The sequence below is a fragment of the Cervus elaphus genome, chromosome 9, assembly GCF_910594005.1.
Source record: "Cervus elaphus chromosome 9, mCerEla1.1, whole genome shotgun sequence".
NCBI lineage: Eukaryota > Metazoa > Chordata > Mammalia > Artiodactyla > Cervidae > Cervus > Cervus elaphus.
In genome coordinates this window covers 48,546,188-48,561,656 of record NC_057823.1, presented here as the reverse complement: position 1 = coordinate 48,561,656, position 15,469 = coordinate 48,546,188, and the positions used below count along the sequence as shown (strand labels likewise).

The following is a 15,469-nucleotide window of genomic DNA, read 5'->3' as shown; positions in this document are numbered from 1 at the left end:
CCTCACACCACTCCAATGGCTGGCAGTCTCTTTGCTGAGAGGAGCAGGACAGGGTGGGCCAAGACCACGCTGGGCAGGGTGACCGTGAATGCCTGGTGTGGTCCTGCTCTCCCTTCCTTATGGGGAAAGAAGGGCGACTAGACAGGGAAGCCACGGCACCAACAGGCAGAACAGAGGAGCTGCAGTGTGAGGGCAGGGGAGAGCAGAGGCTGGGTCCCTCTCCCCCAGGAGCTCTGAGACCTGCTTGACCCTCAGATCAGCACACCATGCTGGGGTGGGGCCTCACCAGGACAGGGCCCCCATAAGAAACTAGACTGCAGGATCCTCCCTGGCCTCCCCCAAATCCCACTCTTCTCAAGCCCAGCCCTGCCAATGCAAACGCCTCTCCACCTGACGGCAGACGACCGGGAGTGTAAGATTCTTGGTGCCAATCCCTGAGTTGCAAATTTTGCCCTCCACTCACTCTAGACACACAACTCCCCACCTGAGTTCAGGGTTCTAGTTTATCCCAGCATCTCTTCCTCCAGCCCTCCTGGTCCATGAGTCCTGTCCCTTCTCCAACCTCGCAAGTCACCGACTGGCTTCTTAATAACAGTAACAAAGTCCCTGGACAGGAGGTCAAGCAGTAGCCCCAGGCATTTGCCCTGCTGCTCATTCTCCACCCTCCCAGCAGTGCTGTGTTGAAGGTGTCCAGACAAGGGACACAATTTGCATGAGAAACACAGATAGTAAGAGTGAGAAGAGCTGGACTTCAAGCTCCAGGGTGTTAGCAGAAGGAGCGGAGGTCTTATGGGCAAACATCTCATCCCCTGCAGGGACTGTGTGCCCCTGGAGAACGGAGGTTGGGGGTGCTTCGTGGATGACCTGGACCCTGTCCTCCAACAGACAGGTACCAGCTGGGCCACTACGAATGGGCTCTCAGTCCCAAACTTTGCCAAACATCAAGAGGGCCCCGCAGTGCCAGGAACTGTGCTTGGCTCCAGGGAAATCGCCCTTTTTCCCACTTACAGAACTGCTTCTCATTGTTTCTCTTCTCTGAGCTTCCCAGTAGCTTTATGAGCATCCACTCACTGCATTCCAGAAAGGAGGGTAACTCTAGTGCAGCAAAGCAAAGCCAGGCTGCCTTCTAAGGGGCTCTCCTGGGCCTCCCTGGGGAGGCATGAACACGCTCCTCTGCCCACAGGCAGACCAGGCCCCACACTGCTTCCTCACACATGGGCACACGTCGGGATCCAAACTCCAGGTCCTGGACCCCCCGCTCTTCCCACAGGCAGGTCCTGAGCGGGTACACATGCTGCCCCAGACCTGACACCAGGACGACTGCATCCTTGGGGAGCTCCAGCCCAGTTCTGTGCTCCTCTACCCAGCCACACCTCCCTCACAGAACTTTTCCTGATCCCCTCGGACCTGCAGCCAGAACCACCTACATAACTGGGGTCGGGACCAGCTACACAACTGCAAGCCTGGTACAAAATAAGATGCAAGGCCCTCTGCTCAAATTTTAAGAATTTCAAGATGGCAACAGCAGAGCATGAAGCCCCAGCACAGAGCTCTGTGTAGCTCTCACACCGCAAGCCCATGGCACCTGTCTTACCACTTAGGTATCAACTTTAGCAGCCATCTGATGGCCCATTTGGGTCCTGAGTTATTACATGACTTTTCCTACAATTTAATGCCTTTATTTGAACTTGAACAGCTAACAAGACAGTCTTAGACGCCAGGGACTATATCTTACACCTCTTTGTAAAAATCTCCCAGAACCTATGATAGCTCTTAGGACGTACTCAAGCACCAGGAATTAATCTTAGTTTCAGAGAGTCCCCTAAGAACATGCTTTCTGCACTCACTCATGGAGCCACCACTGCATGCAAAGCCCTGTGCTAAGGGGAGCCAAGTCTTGGTGAGGTGCCATCCCTCACCCTCAAGGGCAGAGTGCAACATTCATGAGCCAGCCACTGCTCCATCATGAGGTATTTGCTATGTGTCACCAACTGCTGGATGCTGGGGACGACCCCTCTAGAAACAACAGGTCCACAATGGAGACAAAGAAGCTGCTGAAATTTCCTGTCAGTCTAACATTAAGCCAGAGGGCTGCAGAGCAGGCTCTAGGGACACCCCAAAGAGGTGTCCCCCCCAGTCTCAGAGAGGGGGCCTCCTCTGACCAAGGCCTATCAATCTGGAGCAGGCTCCTGGCAAATAGTAAGTTGTTCTCAGGCAATGGCAGGAAGTCCTGACTCCATCCTGTCCCTGACGTGGCCCATGACTCCTGGGTCCGTGTGCGATGAGACAGGCCAGCAGAGACAGAGCTCTGGAGCCAGGAGATGTGAGGGAATTCACAGGGGCCTCGGGAACACCAGCCACGCCCCAGGTGAGCATCCAGGGAGACCAGGCACGGCTCCAACCTCTGCTCCCAGCTCATGTCTCCCTTCCTCTCCCTCTTCTTTACCTCCTGTCTGGCCTGCCAGGGAACCATGGCTGGGACCTCCCCAACCTCACTGGCAAGGAAGCCCACCACAGCTTTTCTGCTCACTCTCCCACGTGAAGAAGACACCATACTGCTTGTAGAGCCCTCCCCTGTGCTCCTGTTTTTGAAAAGTTGAATAGATAACCTTGGAGGTCATTAAGGAAGCAATAAAACCTAAAGCATTTTTTTTACTCTTAAGGGACTTCCCTGCTGGTCCCAGTGGTTAAGACTACACACGATGGAGGGGGGCTGGGTTCCATCCCTGGTCAGGGAACTAGATCCCACCTGCTGCAACTAAGACCTGGTGCAGCCCAATAAATAAATAAAAACAAATATTGATAATAGTGTGTTAAGGTAACATCTCCCAGCTTCCTCCACACCAGGCCATGACAATTCATGCCACCAGAAGGCAGTATGGAGCCAGTGAGCCTCAGCCAAGGGCTCTCCAAGTTCCCTGGGGGCTGTGTGAGAACAGTGACAATAGGAACTGGATTAGGCCTTACTTACTCTGAGCCAGACCCTGTGTTGAGACCCTTGCAGCCTTATCCCCACGGACTCCTGGTAACCACCACAGCAGGGGGTGTGGGGGGTCTATACTTTAGCTGCACTTTACAGATGAGGAAACTGAGGCTTAGCAAGGTGAATACAGATTGCCCATATTCACAAAGCTAGTAGACAGTAGACAGAGAATGTAAACCCTTGTGTTGGGCTCCAGAATAGGCTTCTGCCCCAAGAGGACATGCTGTCTTAGAGCTCCTGCCGACCTCAGCCGATGAGACTATACTGTGCCCTCACCCAGGCCTCACCTACTGTTTACTAAGTAGAGATTAATTGTCCACCGAACTTGGGCCACATGGCCAAGCAGCACAGCCCCATGTGCTTTGGGTGTGCCTCATTTTGTCTTTCAGAAACAGAATACTACAGCCACATGCTCCCCTCGGGCTTCTCCCACTCAGCCAACAAAGCAAAGTGAGCCCCACATCGGTGGAATCGCTGCTCTGCCCCACCACTGATAGACACAAATTCAGCCTAAGTAGAAGCAGCCACAGATTTGTCCCAACACCACCAGGCGGCACAGCGGTAAAGAATCCACCTGCCAATGCTGGAGACGAATATCCCCTGAAGAAGGAAATGGCAATCCACTCCCGTATTCTTGCCTGGGAAATTCCATGGACAGAGGAGTCGCAAAGAGTCCATGGGGTTGCAAAGAGTCAAAACACAACAGAGCACGCATGTACCAAATAAGTGGAAAAAGTAAAATGACCATGGTATCAAATTCAACGCAATGTTTTGGTTAGAAACAAGTTGAAACCATCAAGATGTTGACTTAAAAAATTAATTCAGAGCTGGATTTAAAATAATCAGCCTGTTTCACAATGAAGAGAGCTGATATTCTGGGAACAGTAGTAGGATGTCTAATTAGATGCAGATGAGACACTCATCTAATATTCAAGGATATTCCCCCAGGAGCAAAAGGGAAGGTGAAGCAACAGGCTCTTTCAACCCACTGTGTCTTTGAAAGCAGCCCTTACACAGGAATCATTTCTACATACAAAGGCTTTTGTCTCCTGGAAATAATGGCCTGAAAAGACAGACAGGAGTTAAGTATTTGTATTAGTAAAGTCAAAAAGTATCATAAACCAAGAAAATTATGACAGAAAGAACATCCCTCAATTTCTTTACAGCTGCTAAGACATCAACCTGGCTGATTCCCATACTCTGCAGGGCAATAAAGTTTAATAAAAATAATAATAATAACAACCACCACCACCAATATTTGAGTGCTTTCTCAACAGACTCTTTGTTAGTTAGTCCATTCTACAGATGAAGAGTTCCAGGCAAAAAAGAAACTGAGTAACTTGGCCAAAGTCACCGAGTGGCCAAGTAGTCTTATGCTTAGATGCTCAGTTATGTTTGACTCTTTGCGACCCCATGGACTGCAGCCCACCAGGCTCCTCTGTCCATGGGATTCTCCAGGCAAGAATACTGAAGTGGGTTGCCATGCCCTCTTCCAGGGGCTCTTCCTGACCCAGGTATCAGACCCAGGTCTTCTGCATTGCAAGCGGATTCTTTACCATATTAGCCACCAGGGAAGCCTGAAGATGGAGGTACTGGGGATTGAACCCAGGGCTTCATGCATGCTAAGCATGTGCTCTACCACTGAGCTATGCCCCCAGGTCTAGGCAAGTGGTCTTAAGCACGGTTAAATCTTGGTTTGGACACTCCTAGGTAGGATGACCCTATGTCCTGGTTTCCTGAGATAATCCAGGTCTAGGACAGTCATTCCAGTATAATTATGAAGAGGGTTCCCTTCCATGCTCTTAAAAGAGTTCTAGTGTGGTTGATAAATTATATGATCAGCCCACTTTCAGGGCCTAGTGGGAGAGTACATAGGGTGTGGGATTGTGCAGTGTCTAAGAAATAATTTCTCCCCTTGGACAATCTGAGCGAGTATGGGCCTTTGGGAAGTAATGGTGACCCTTAAATCCCACAGAGCACTTTAGAGAATCTTCCTGGGCCATCTTCTGGCTTCCCTGTTCCACCCTGGCCTCCCTCGTTTGCCAGACAAAGCTTGGAGTGGATGCCCATAGATTGTTTACTGGGGGGAGCCCCATCTGTTGAATAAAGACCCAAATCAAAATCCTTGTCCCTCTGTGTGTGTGTCTGTCCACATGGTATTCCCCAGACGAGAGTATCAGACTCTGGTTTCAGAAGAACAAAAGTCAGTTAAGCAGCTGTATTTCCCAGAGGACGGAGGAATATCTTTCCTTGACAATTAGGTTGGCATGTCCTGTAAGGGAGGGATTAGCTACTTCAGAGAAGTAGTAACAGGATATGGGCCTTTGACATCTTATTCCCTCAGTGAGCCTGGGGAGGGCTGACGCATATCAGGAAGCTTGGGGAAAGCTATGGAGTCCCAAAAGTGCAAATCCTTCCCCTCACAGCAGTCCCAAACAATACATGACCCCTTTGAATGTTAGCTGTGGGCAAGTCTGAAGTATTTTCCCACCATAAGGCTACTGACTCACTCCCTTCCCTGAACCTGGGAGGAGCTGGGATGGAAGAGAGGACAGAATCCCAAGACACAGGCCGTGCTGGAGCCTCAGGCTCACCGAGCCGCCTGGAACCCGGGCAGCTCTGGGGTGGGTGGTGAAGAGAAAGGGTCACCCGAGCACTTTAGGTTACTGACTGTTGTCCTCTCCATGTTCAGTCCTTGGGCTGGCTTCCTGTTCTGAGGTTTCAGGATATGACCTCTTGCCACTCTATCTGAGCTGACTCGCCTCAGATGCTAAGGGATTTTCTGCACTTCCCTCCAAATGTATTAAAAGAGTCCCTCATCGGATAAACACACAGAGGACACCGAGGTCCCAGCCCAGTGTCTATCCCCCACGTCTGCTGAGCTGACAATGCAGGCTTCTCTCCTGCAACCATGAGCAAGTTACTTCATTTCTCCCAACCCCCTAATTTCTCCCAGTCTCAACTTTACAGGGTTACCATGAGCACTGAATGAGATGAATGTCTCAACACAGAAAGTAAGCAGTCGCTACATAGTAGTTACTTTTTTTTTTTTTTTTTTAATTTTTTTTAATTTTTTTATTAGTTGGAGGCCAATCACTTCACAACATTTCAGTGGGTTTTGTCATACATTGACACGAATCAGCCATAGACCTACACTTATTCCCCATCCCGATCCCCCCTCCCACCCCCCCCCCCCACCCGACTCCCCCGGGTCCTCCCAGCGCACCAGGCCCGAGCACCCGTCTCATGCATCCCACCTGGGCCGGTGATCTGCCCCACCATAGATAGTACACATGCTGTTCTTTTGAAACATCCCACCCTCACATTCCCCCACAGAGTCCAAAAGTCTGCTCCGTATCTCTGTGTCTCCTTTTCCGTCCTGCACATAGGGCCATCATTACCATCCCTCTAAACTCCATACACATGTGCCAGCATGCTGTAATGTTCTTTATCTTTCTGGCTTACTTCACTCTGTATAATGGGCTCCAGCTTCATCCATCTCATCAGGACAGATTCAAATGAATTCTTTTTGACAGCTGAGTAATATTCCATGGTGTACATGCACCACAGCTTCCCTATCCATTCATCTGCTGATGGGCATCCAGGCTGCCTCCATGTCCCGGCTACTACAAACAGTGCTGCAATGAACACTGGGGTGCACGCGTCTCCCTCAGATCTGGTTTCCTCAGTGTGCATGCCCAAAAGTGGGATTGCTGGGTCATATGGCAGCTCTATTTCCAGTTCTCCAAGGAATCTCCACACTGCTCTCCATATTGGCTGTACTAGTTTGCATTCCCACCAACAGTGCAAGAGGGCCCCCCTTTCTCCACACCCTCTCCAGCATTCATTGCTTGCAGTCTTTTGGATAGCAGCCATCCTGACTGGCGTGTAATGGTACCTCATTGTGGTTTTGATTTGCATTTCTCTAATAATGAGTGATGTTGAGCACCTTTTCATGTGTTTAGTAGTTACTTATTATTATCATCCTGCCTTTAAAATGCCCAAGGGAAAACTGTAGTTTTCTACCCTATGTGGACCTACTTGTATTAACATCACATTTATTAGACATAAAAAGGCCAAACTTGGGGCCATATATATCCAGGGAACCTGAACATTCTGAGAATTTGATCAAATTTCCATACCTCAGTTTCATCACTTGTAAAATAGAAATAATAGTAGTGCTTAATCTCAAAGTTATTTTTAATACTAGATGAGATTATTCAAATAGAATATGTAAAATTTCATGTGACACATACCAAACAAATAAATGACAGCTAATAATAACAAAAATTTCATGTTACAAGAACATATTTTATAATCCAAAGACTCTTAAATTCCAGAAGGAAAACACCTTAGAATCTATTCCTACCTTGTATCCAGATTTTTTTGAACTTGTGAATTTTTTAACTGCTTTTGGACATGGGGGCTTCCCTGGTAGCTCAGTGGTAAACAATCTGTTTGCAGTGCAGGAGACCCAGGTTCGATCACTGGGTTGGGAAGATCTCCTGGAGAAGGGAATGCCAACTCACTCCAGTGTTCTTGCCTGGAGAATTCCATGGACAGAGGAGCCTGGCAGGCTATAGTCCATGGGTCACAAAGAGTCAGACATGACTGAGCAACTTATCATTTGGACGTTGGGTGCCCTTGAAAAGTTGATGAATACTCTATTTCTTTTTCCCTCAAAGAAATGCACAACCTTGCAAACAACTTCAGAAGTTTCTTGTATTCTTCTGAAGTTATCCTTATGGTGTCTTGGACCCTGTAAAATCCTGCCTTAGGTCATCCCAGATAGGGCCTCCAGAGGCTGCTTGAATGTTTTTAGTAACAGGAGCCTCACAACTTATAAAGCAGCTCACTCTATGTTGGAAAAGTCCAAATCAGCTAAAAAGTTTTAAAATTCATCCTTAAATCAGAAACCTAAATGAGGCTTCCTAAGGTCCCCCTGTGGAGCAACACAGAGGAAACACTATACCTTTTTCAGGTGCCAACGCTTGATGTTTTTGGAAGGTAGTGACATGTGTGACCCTCTCCAGGCTAAAGCTGCCTGTCCTCTCAGTCATTCCAAGTGATGGCTTCTGGGCCCTTAGCCATCCAGGACACCCCCACTCCCCAAACCACCTCCTACACGGAGGAGGCTCATTTCCTTTGTCAGGACATCAGATTTCTATTAAGCCCTGTTAACTGTGCTAGTGACCCCATCACATCCATTAAGCAGGCATTTAAATGGTCCCCAAGGCCTCTTCAAGCAAGAGCAGAGTGTCAGGCCACACAGACCTGCATTCCATCCTTGGGTTTGGGCAACTGGTCTTTTGAACCCAAGCCCACCACTCTACATATGTCCCAATTAATTATTAAGTCTCACCAATTTCTTCCCTAGCACTCCAAACCTTCAAGCAGAGTCTGGCTCACATTCTATCACCCAGTATGTTCATTCTGCCTCTGGGCTTTGACATATACAAGATAAGAAAATCAATGAGACCTGCATATCTTTCTGCCTGAAGCTCGGGACAAGGTGCCTTACACACGTTCTCACTCACTCTTCACACCAACTCTATGAAATAGGCATTGACATCTATACTATCATCCCTACTTAACAAACAAGAAAAGTCTGGTAGAGGCTACATCACCTCCCTAACATCATCCACTTAGCAACTAGCCAACCCAGGATTTCAACCCAAGCCTGTCTGAACACACTATTGCACTACACCCTCGGCATTTCCACACTGAATGGTGTTTTTCTACATATGTCCATCTCCCCAACTGGCCTGTGCGATCTCTGACAATAGTGAATAGGTTTTGTCTCTGAATTCCCAGCCCCCAGCAAGTGCCTGGCACAGAGCAGGTATTTTATGACTAGTGGGGGAGGGAAAACAAGGGAAGGGGTCACTGTGGTCACTGGGGGCTTGTGTGTAAGAAAACGCTTCTTAGAGTGGAGCCCTGAAGTTCAGGTCCTTCTTTTAGAGCCTCTATTCTACCCTGTGGGCCGCCAGGATATAAAGTCTGTCCATACGACCAGAAAGTTCTGGGTCCCTAGCCCACAGGACCATGCTGGCCCTAAGATTATAACATTCACTCACCCAAGTTATGGGAAAGCAGATGGGAAGGAGTGGCCCTGTGTGCCCCCACACCCTTGTCCACCCCTGTGCCCAGCAGTGGGCACTTGCAGTGTGCCCCTCACCCTCTATCACACAGCTGGCTTCCTCAAGGCAGCAGGCTGCATACTGGGAGGGAGAAGGTTCAGGAAGCCTCTGGTTTGAGATCTCTCACTACTCTTGAGCGGATAGCCAAATTCCTGATCAACTCAGACATTTTCATAAAACACATTCTTAAGCGAACTCACAGAATTTTATACTGAGGAGTCTGGCTAAAGAGAAGAAGCTTAACAGAAAATAACCAAACACCACCACTGGAGCCAAACTACCATCTAGGTATTGAGCCAGTTCCATCCACAGGTCCGTCCACACTGTACCACTCTTCCATACTCCCTCATGGTATATAACCCCCACTAGGCTTGTTCCTTTTCTTACAAACTGCAAGGCCTCAATTTTTCTGAAACCCATCAATATGTTCCACTGAACATATATCTCTGCGGGTTCAGTTCAGTCATTCAGTCATATCCGACTCTTTGTGACCCCCTGGACTGCAGCACAGTCAGGCTTCCCTGTCCATCACAAGCTCCCAGAGCTTGCACCAAATCTCTGCGGGTTAAGAGATCTAAAGAAAGACCCAGGGAAGGTGGTCTGGGCCCAGCTGTCGCGTGAAGGTGAAAGATCTAGAAAGTGAAAGATCAAAAGTGCCATCTGGTGGTTACTTCACAACTTGCATGCTGTTTACCTTAGCACTTCCTCAGTAACAGTATCCCACTCTTGAAGCCCCTTCCCTAGCCTATAAAGCCTGAGGGGTTACATATTATGATACCCACCCTCACCTAAACTGGTAAATTGATAAGAAGTCAATGAAAAAATATTTTCTTTTAAACGTACATCCACTTTGAGCTTCCCAGATGACTCAATGGTAAAAAATCCGCCTGCCAATGCAGGAGACGCAGGTTTGATGTCTGGGTCAGGAAGATCCCCTGGAGGAGGAAACAGCAACCCACTCCAGTATGCTTTCTGGGATAATCCCACGGACAGAGGAACCTGGCAGTCTACAGTCCATCTGGTCTCAAAGAGTCTACAAGACGGAGCACTAATGCATAGGCATAACTTCACCTTACCCCAGGAGTCCACGAGCACACTGATTGGCTGAGACATGAACACATGACCTAGGAAAGCCAATCAGGGACTTCACAAGATTTGCTGGGTGGAAGATGGAGAAAGGCTTCTCTTCTCTTTGATCACAAGTCAAAAGGGTATGGTCTCTCAGTACTAGAGGTCATCTTTGGGATCCTTTGAAGAAAATCTGTCCGAGAGTACAGCCAACACACAGAAGGATTTAAAGCAGAGAAATGGAAGGACAAAACTATGGCCACATGGGTTAGCCCCTGGGTCCAACTTTGCCTGAAGTTGTACCAGCCCTCCTTTTCTAATTACAAGAGCCAGCTTATTCTGGTTTTGCTTAATCTAGTTAGAGTCAAATCTCTGTCACATGTATCAAGGGACATAACACACTAATAAAGGCAAAAAGTGGGGGGGGGGAACCCCAAGGTCTAGTTGCATAAAATAGATAATGGTTACATTAATTTTTGTAAGTAATAGGTCTTTTAAAAACAAATAACTATGCATAATAGTTCTGCTGAATAAAAACTGAAATAATTACATATCATAAAAATTTTAAAACCATGGATTTTCAACCTAGCTAAAATGAAAAGCTAAAATGGAAGCAAGACATCCATCAAAAAGATCAAAAAGAATTGCTTGGGATAATATACATTTTCTGAGTATTTTGTATTGTTAAATATCTCTTTGCAGCCTATGTGGCCAAATGGAAACATCTTCTGGAAATGCTGACTAAGCCCTGTAAACCAATAATCTCATTCCTAGGATTCTGTCTTAAGAGAAGAATTCCATTCAAGGAAATCAATACTTGCATGGAGACATTCACCACAACTTTATTTACTATTGGTGAAAATAAAGAACTAAAAATGAAAGCGAACCCAAAAGGTTAGGATACAATTGAGAACGCTATGGTACACTGATTTCACTAAATACACGTAGATAGGCAAGCTATTCATATGCTGACTACAGAAACATTTATTCAAACATTTGTTGAAGACCAACAATAATTTATTCAATTCTTATTATGGGCTATGCATTAGACATGTTTGTTTGTCATTGTTGTTTAGTTGCTAAGTCGTGTCTCACTCTTTGCAAACCCATGGACTGTAGTCTGCCAGGCTCCTCTGTCCATGGGATTTCCCAGGCAAGAATACTGGAGTGGGTTGCCATTTCCTTCTCTCGGGGATCTTCCTGATCCAGGGATCAAACTCAAGTCTCCCACTTGGCAGGCAGATTCTTTACCACTGCACCACCTGGGGAGCCCTATACATACTTCATATAATTTAATCCTAAAACAATTTAAATCTTAGGAACTGTTTTGCAAACTCTTTTAAAGGTGAGCAAACTAAGGCTTGGCTTCCCCTGAGACTGTGGTAAAGAATCTGCCTGCCAATGCAGACTTGAGTTCAGTCCCTGGGTCGGAAGATCCTCTGGAGAAGGAAATGGCAACCCACTCCAGTATTCTTGCCTGGAAAATCCCATGGACAGAGAAACCTGACAGGCTACAAACTGGGGGACTGCAAAGAGTCAAATGTGACTGAACGTACACACATTCCAATCAGGGACATGGTCCCTTATCCCTGTGGGTAACAGGAAGATGAACAGGAGACATCATGGACACCTATTCAGTCAAAGCAGAGGATATAGAGCTGGGAATGGTCTGGGGGGCTTTGAAAGCCAGACAGAGGGTATCTGTGTCATAAAGCCTAGAATGGGGAGAATAACAGTACTCTATAAATGGCTACCATTATTACATCCTTCAGTTCAATTCAGTTAGTCGCTCAGTCATGTCCAACTCTTTGTGACCCCATGGACTGCAGCACGCCAGGCTTCCCTGTCCATCACCAACTCCTGGAGTTTACTCAAACTCATGTTCATCCAGTTGGTGATGCCATCCAACCATCTCATCCTCTGTCATCCCCTTCTCCTCCTGCCTTCAATCTTTCCCAGCATCAGGGTCTTTTCAAATGAGTCAGTTCTTCGCATTAGGTGGCCCAAGTATTGGAGTTTCAGTTTCAGCATCAGTCCTTCCAATGAATACTTAGGACTGATCTCCTTTAGGATGGACTGGTTGGATCTCCTTGCAGTCCAAGGGACTCTCAAGAGTCTTCCCCAACACCACAGTTCAAAAGCATCAATTCTTCGGCACTCAGCTTTCTTTATAGTCCAGCTCTCACATTCATACATGACCACTGGAAAAACCATAGCTGTGACTAGACGGACCTTTGTTGGCAAAGTAATGTCTCTGCTTCTCAATATGCTGTCTAGGTTGGTCATAACTTTTCTTCCAAGGAGGAAGCGTCTTTTAATTTCATGGCTGCAGTCACCATCTGCATTGATTTTGGAGTCCAAGAAAATGAAGTCTCTCACTGTTTCCACTGTTTCTCCATCTATTTGCCATGAAGTGATGGGACCAGATGCCATGATCTTAGTTTTCTGAATGTTGAGCTTTAAGCCAACTTTTTCACTCTCCTCTCTCACTTTCATCAAGAGGCTCTTTAGTTCTTCACTTTCTGCCATAAGGGTCATGTCACCTGCATATCTGAAGTTATTGATATTTCTCCCAGCAATCTTGATTCCAGCTTGTGCTTCATCCAGCCCAGCGTTTCTCATGATGTAATCTGCATATAAATTAAATAAGCAGGGTGACAATATACAGCCTTGACATACTCTTTTCCCAATTTGGAACCAGTCTGTTGTTCCATGTCCAGTTCTAACTGCTGCTTCCTGATCTGCATACAGATTTCTCAAGAGGCAGGTCAGCTGGTCTGGTATTTCCATCTCTTGAAGAATTTTCCAGAGTTTGTTGTGGTCCACACAATCAAAGGCTTTGGCATAGTCAATAAAGCAGAAGTAGATATTTTTCTGGAACTCTCTTGCTTTTTCAATGATCCAGCGGATGTTGACAATTTAATCTCTGGATCCTCTGCCTTTCCTAAATCCAGCTTGAACGTCTGGAAGTTCACAGTTCACATACTGTTGAAGCCTGGCTTGGAGAATTTTGAGCATTACTTTACTAGTGTGTGAGATGAGTGCAGTTGTGCAGTAGTTTGAACATTCTTCGGGACTGCCTTTCTTTGGAATTGGAATGAAAACTTACCTTTTCCAGTCCTGTGGCCACTGCTGAGTTTTCCAAATTTGCTGGCATATTGAGTGCAGCACTTTCACAGCATCATCTTTTAGGATTTGAAATAGCTTAACTGGAATTCCATCACCACCACTAGCTTTGTTCATAGTGATGCTATTTTTGGAACTCTGCGTTCAAATGGGTATATCTTTCCTTTTCTCCTTTGCCTTTCATTTCTCTTCTTTTCACAGCTATTCGTAAGGCCTCCTCAGACAAGCATTTTGCCTTTTTGCATTTCTTTTTCTTGGGGATGGTCTTGATCCCTGCCTCCTGTACAACATTATGAAACTCTGTCCATAGTTCCTCAGGCACTCTGTCTTTCAGATCTAATCCCTTAAATCTATTTGTCTCTTCCACTGTATAATCATAAGGGGGTTGATTTAGGTCATAACTGAATGGTCTAGTGGTTTTCCCTACTTTCTTCAATTTAAGTCTGAATTTGGCAATAAGGAGCTCATGATCTCAGCCACAGTCAGCTCCCAGTCTTGTTTTTGCTGACTGTATAGAGCTTCTCCATCTTTGGCTACAAAGAATATAATCAATCTGATTTCATGACTCCATGAACTATACAGTCCATGAAATTCTCCAGGCTAGAATACTGGAGAGGGTAGCCTTTCCCTTCTCCAGGGGATGTTCCCAACCCAGGGATTGAACCCAGATCTCCCACATCGCAGGCGGATTCTTTACCACCTGAGCCACAAGGGAAGCCCATTACATCCTTACCCTGAGGCAACACTATCTACAGTTATCTCAGCTTACCCTAATAGCAAGGAGATCCAACCAGTCCATCCTAAAGGAGATCAGTCCTGGGTGTTCATTGGAAGGACTGATGCTGAAACTGAAACTCCAATACTTTGGCGACCTCATGTGAAGAGTTGACTCGTTGGAAAAGACCCTGCTGCTGGGAGGGGTTTGGGGCAGGAGGAGATGGGGACGACAGAGGATGAGATGGCTGGATGGTATCAGCAACTCGACGGGCATGAGTTTAAGTAAACTCCGGGAGTTGGTGATGGACAGGGAAGCCTGGCATGCTGCGATTTATGCAGTCGAAAAGAGTCGGCCACAACTGAGCGACTGAACTGAACTGAACTGAACTGAACCTTAATAGCAGGCCTTCAATCCAGAAATTTTCATCCCATTTTACAGATTAGGACCTCCAGCTAGTAAAGGTGACACAACTACTTTTTTTGTAAAAGTGGTTACAAAACTAAATAGCAACCCACTCTCTCTAATCCACAATTAATGGCCTCTCTGGAGCCCACCACACTCCACACCAGGGCAGCCAAGTCTATGGCACATTTCCAAACCCTGGAGATGGAGAAAGACTGGGGTGGTGTACCCCACATGGCTTTGGAGTGTGGGGTCCAAGGTTCCTAATGGCAGCGGCATAGCTGGTAGGAGACAGTAGCCCAGCTCCCCACTAATTGTCCCCCTTTGTGGTGTTCAGTTAAGGACTCAGAAGAAACCAATCTTTGTGTCTTTTCATGGTTAAAATTCTACATGGAACAGAAACCTCAAAGCAGCCACCAAGCCAGTCTTTGTTGGGTTTCTAGGCAGTAAGGATGCTGCCTCTCAACACTTAGCGCTCAGAGAGAAAGCGCCTCGGTTATTCAAAGGGAAACTCAACAAGAGTCTTTTTCTCCAAGTTCTTGCAATTTTGGACTCACTTTTAATCCCCGGAAGAAACGTTGGATCCCTTTTCTCCTCCACATCGCTACATTGTTCCTTCGAGTTCAGAAATGGTCAGTGGAAGATTTTCATGAGTTGGGCGGTCCCCATTTTCTACCCCATTCTGGTAGAATCGGCATGGTTTTCAGAATCTTGAAACCGTCATTTTTTTAAAAGCTCAATACATTCAGGAAAAAAATAGAAATAGATACAGATTGTTAAATACATGTTTCTAAATACAAAGAAATACATGCATTGTATCAGGTTGGCCAAAAATTTCGCTCAAGTATTTCTCCACAACATCTTAATGGAAAAACCCAAATGAACTTTTTAGCCAATTCAATAGTTTCACAAACAAGCCTTAACTGCATTCCTCCAAAATAAGGTGTCAGGCAGGTTTCTGAAGAAGATACTCAATGGAAGCTTTGATTTAATGTACTTGTCCTAAAATAGCATATTTATCCTGAAAGAAAG

At 46.5% G+C, this 15,469-nt stretch overlaps 1 non-coding gene across 1 annotated transcript; it reads right to left on the bottom strand.

Moving 5' to 3' along the window:
* Positions 1–4,567: 4,567 nt before the first annotated feature.
* On the bottom strand, positions 4,568–4,639 carry TRNAA-AGC. The gene has a single exon. It is a non-coding gene; the product is annotated as a tRNA-Ala (tRNA).
* Positions 4,640–15,469: the final 10,830 nt, after the last annotated feature.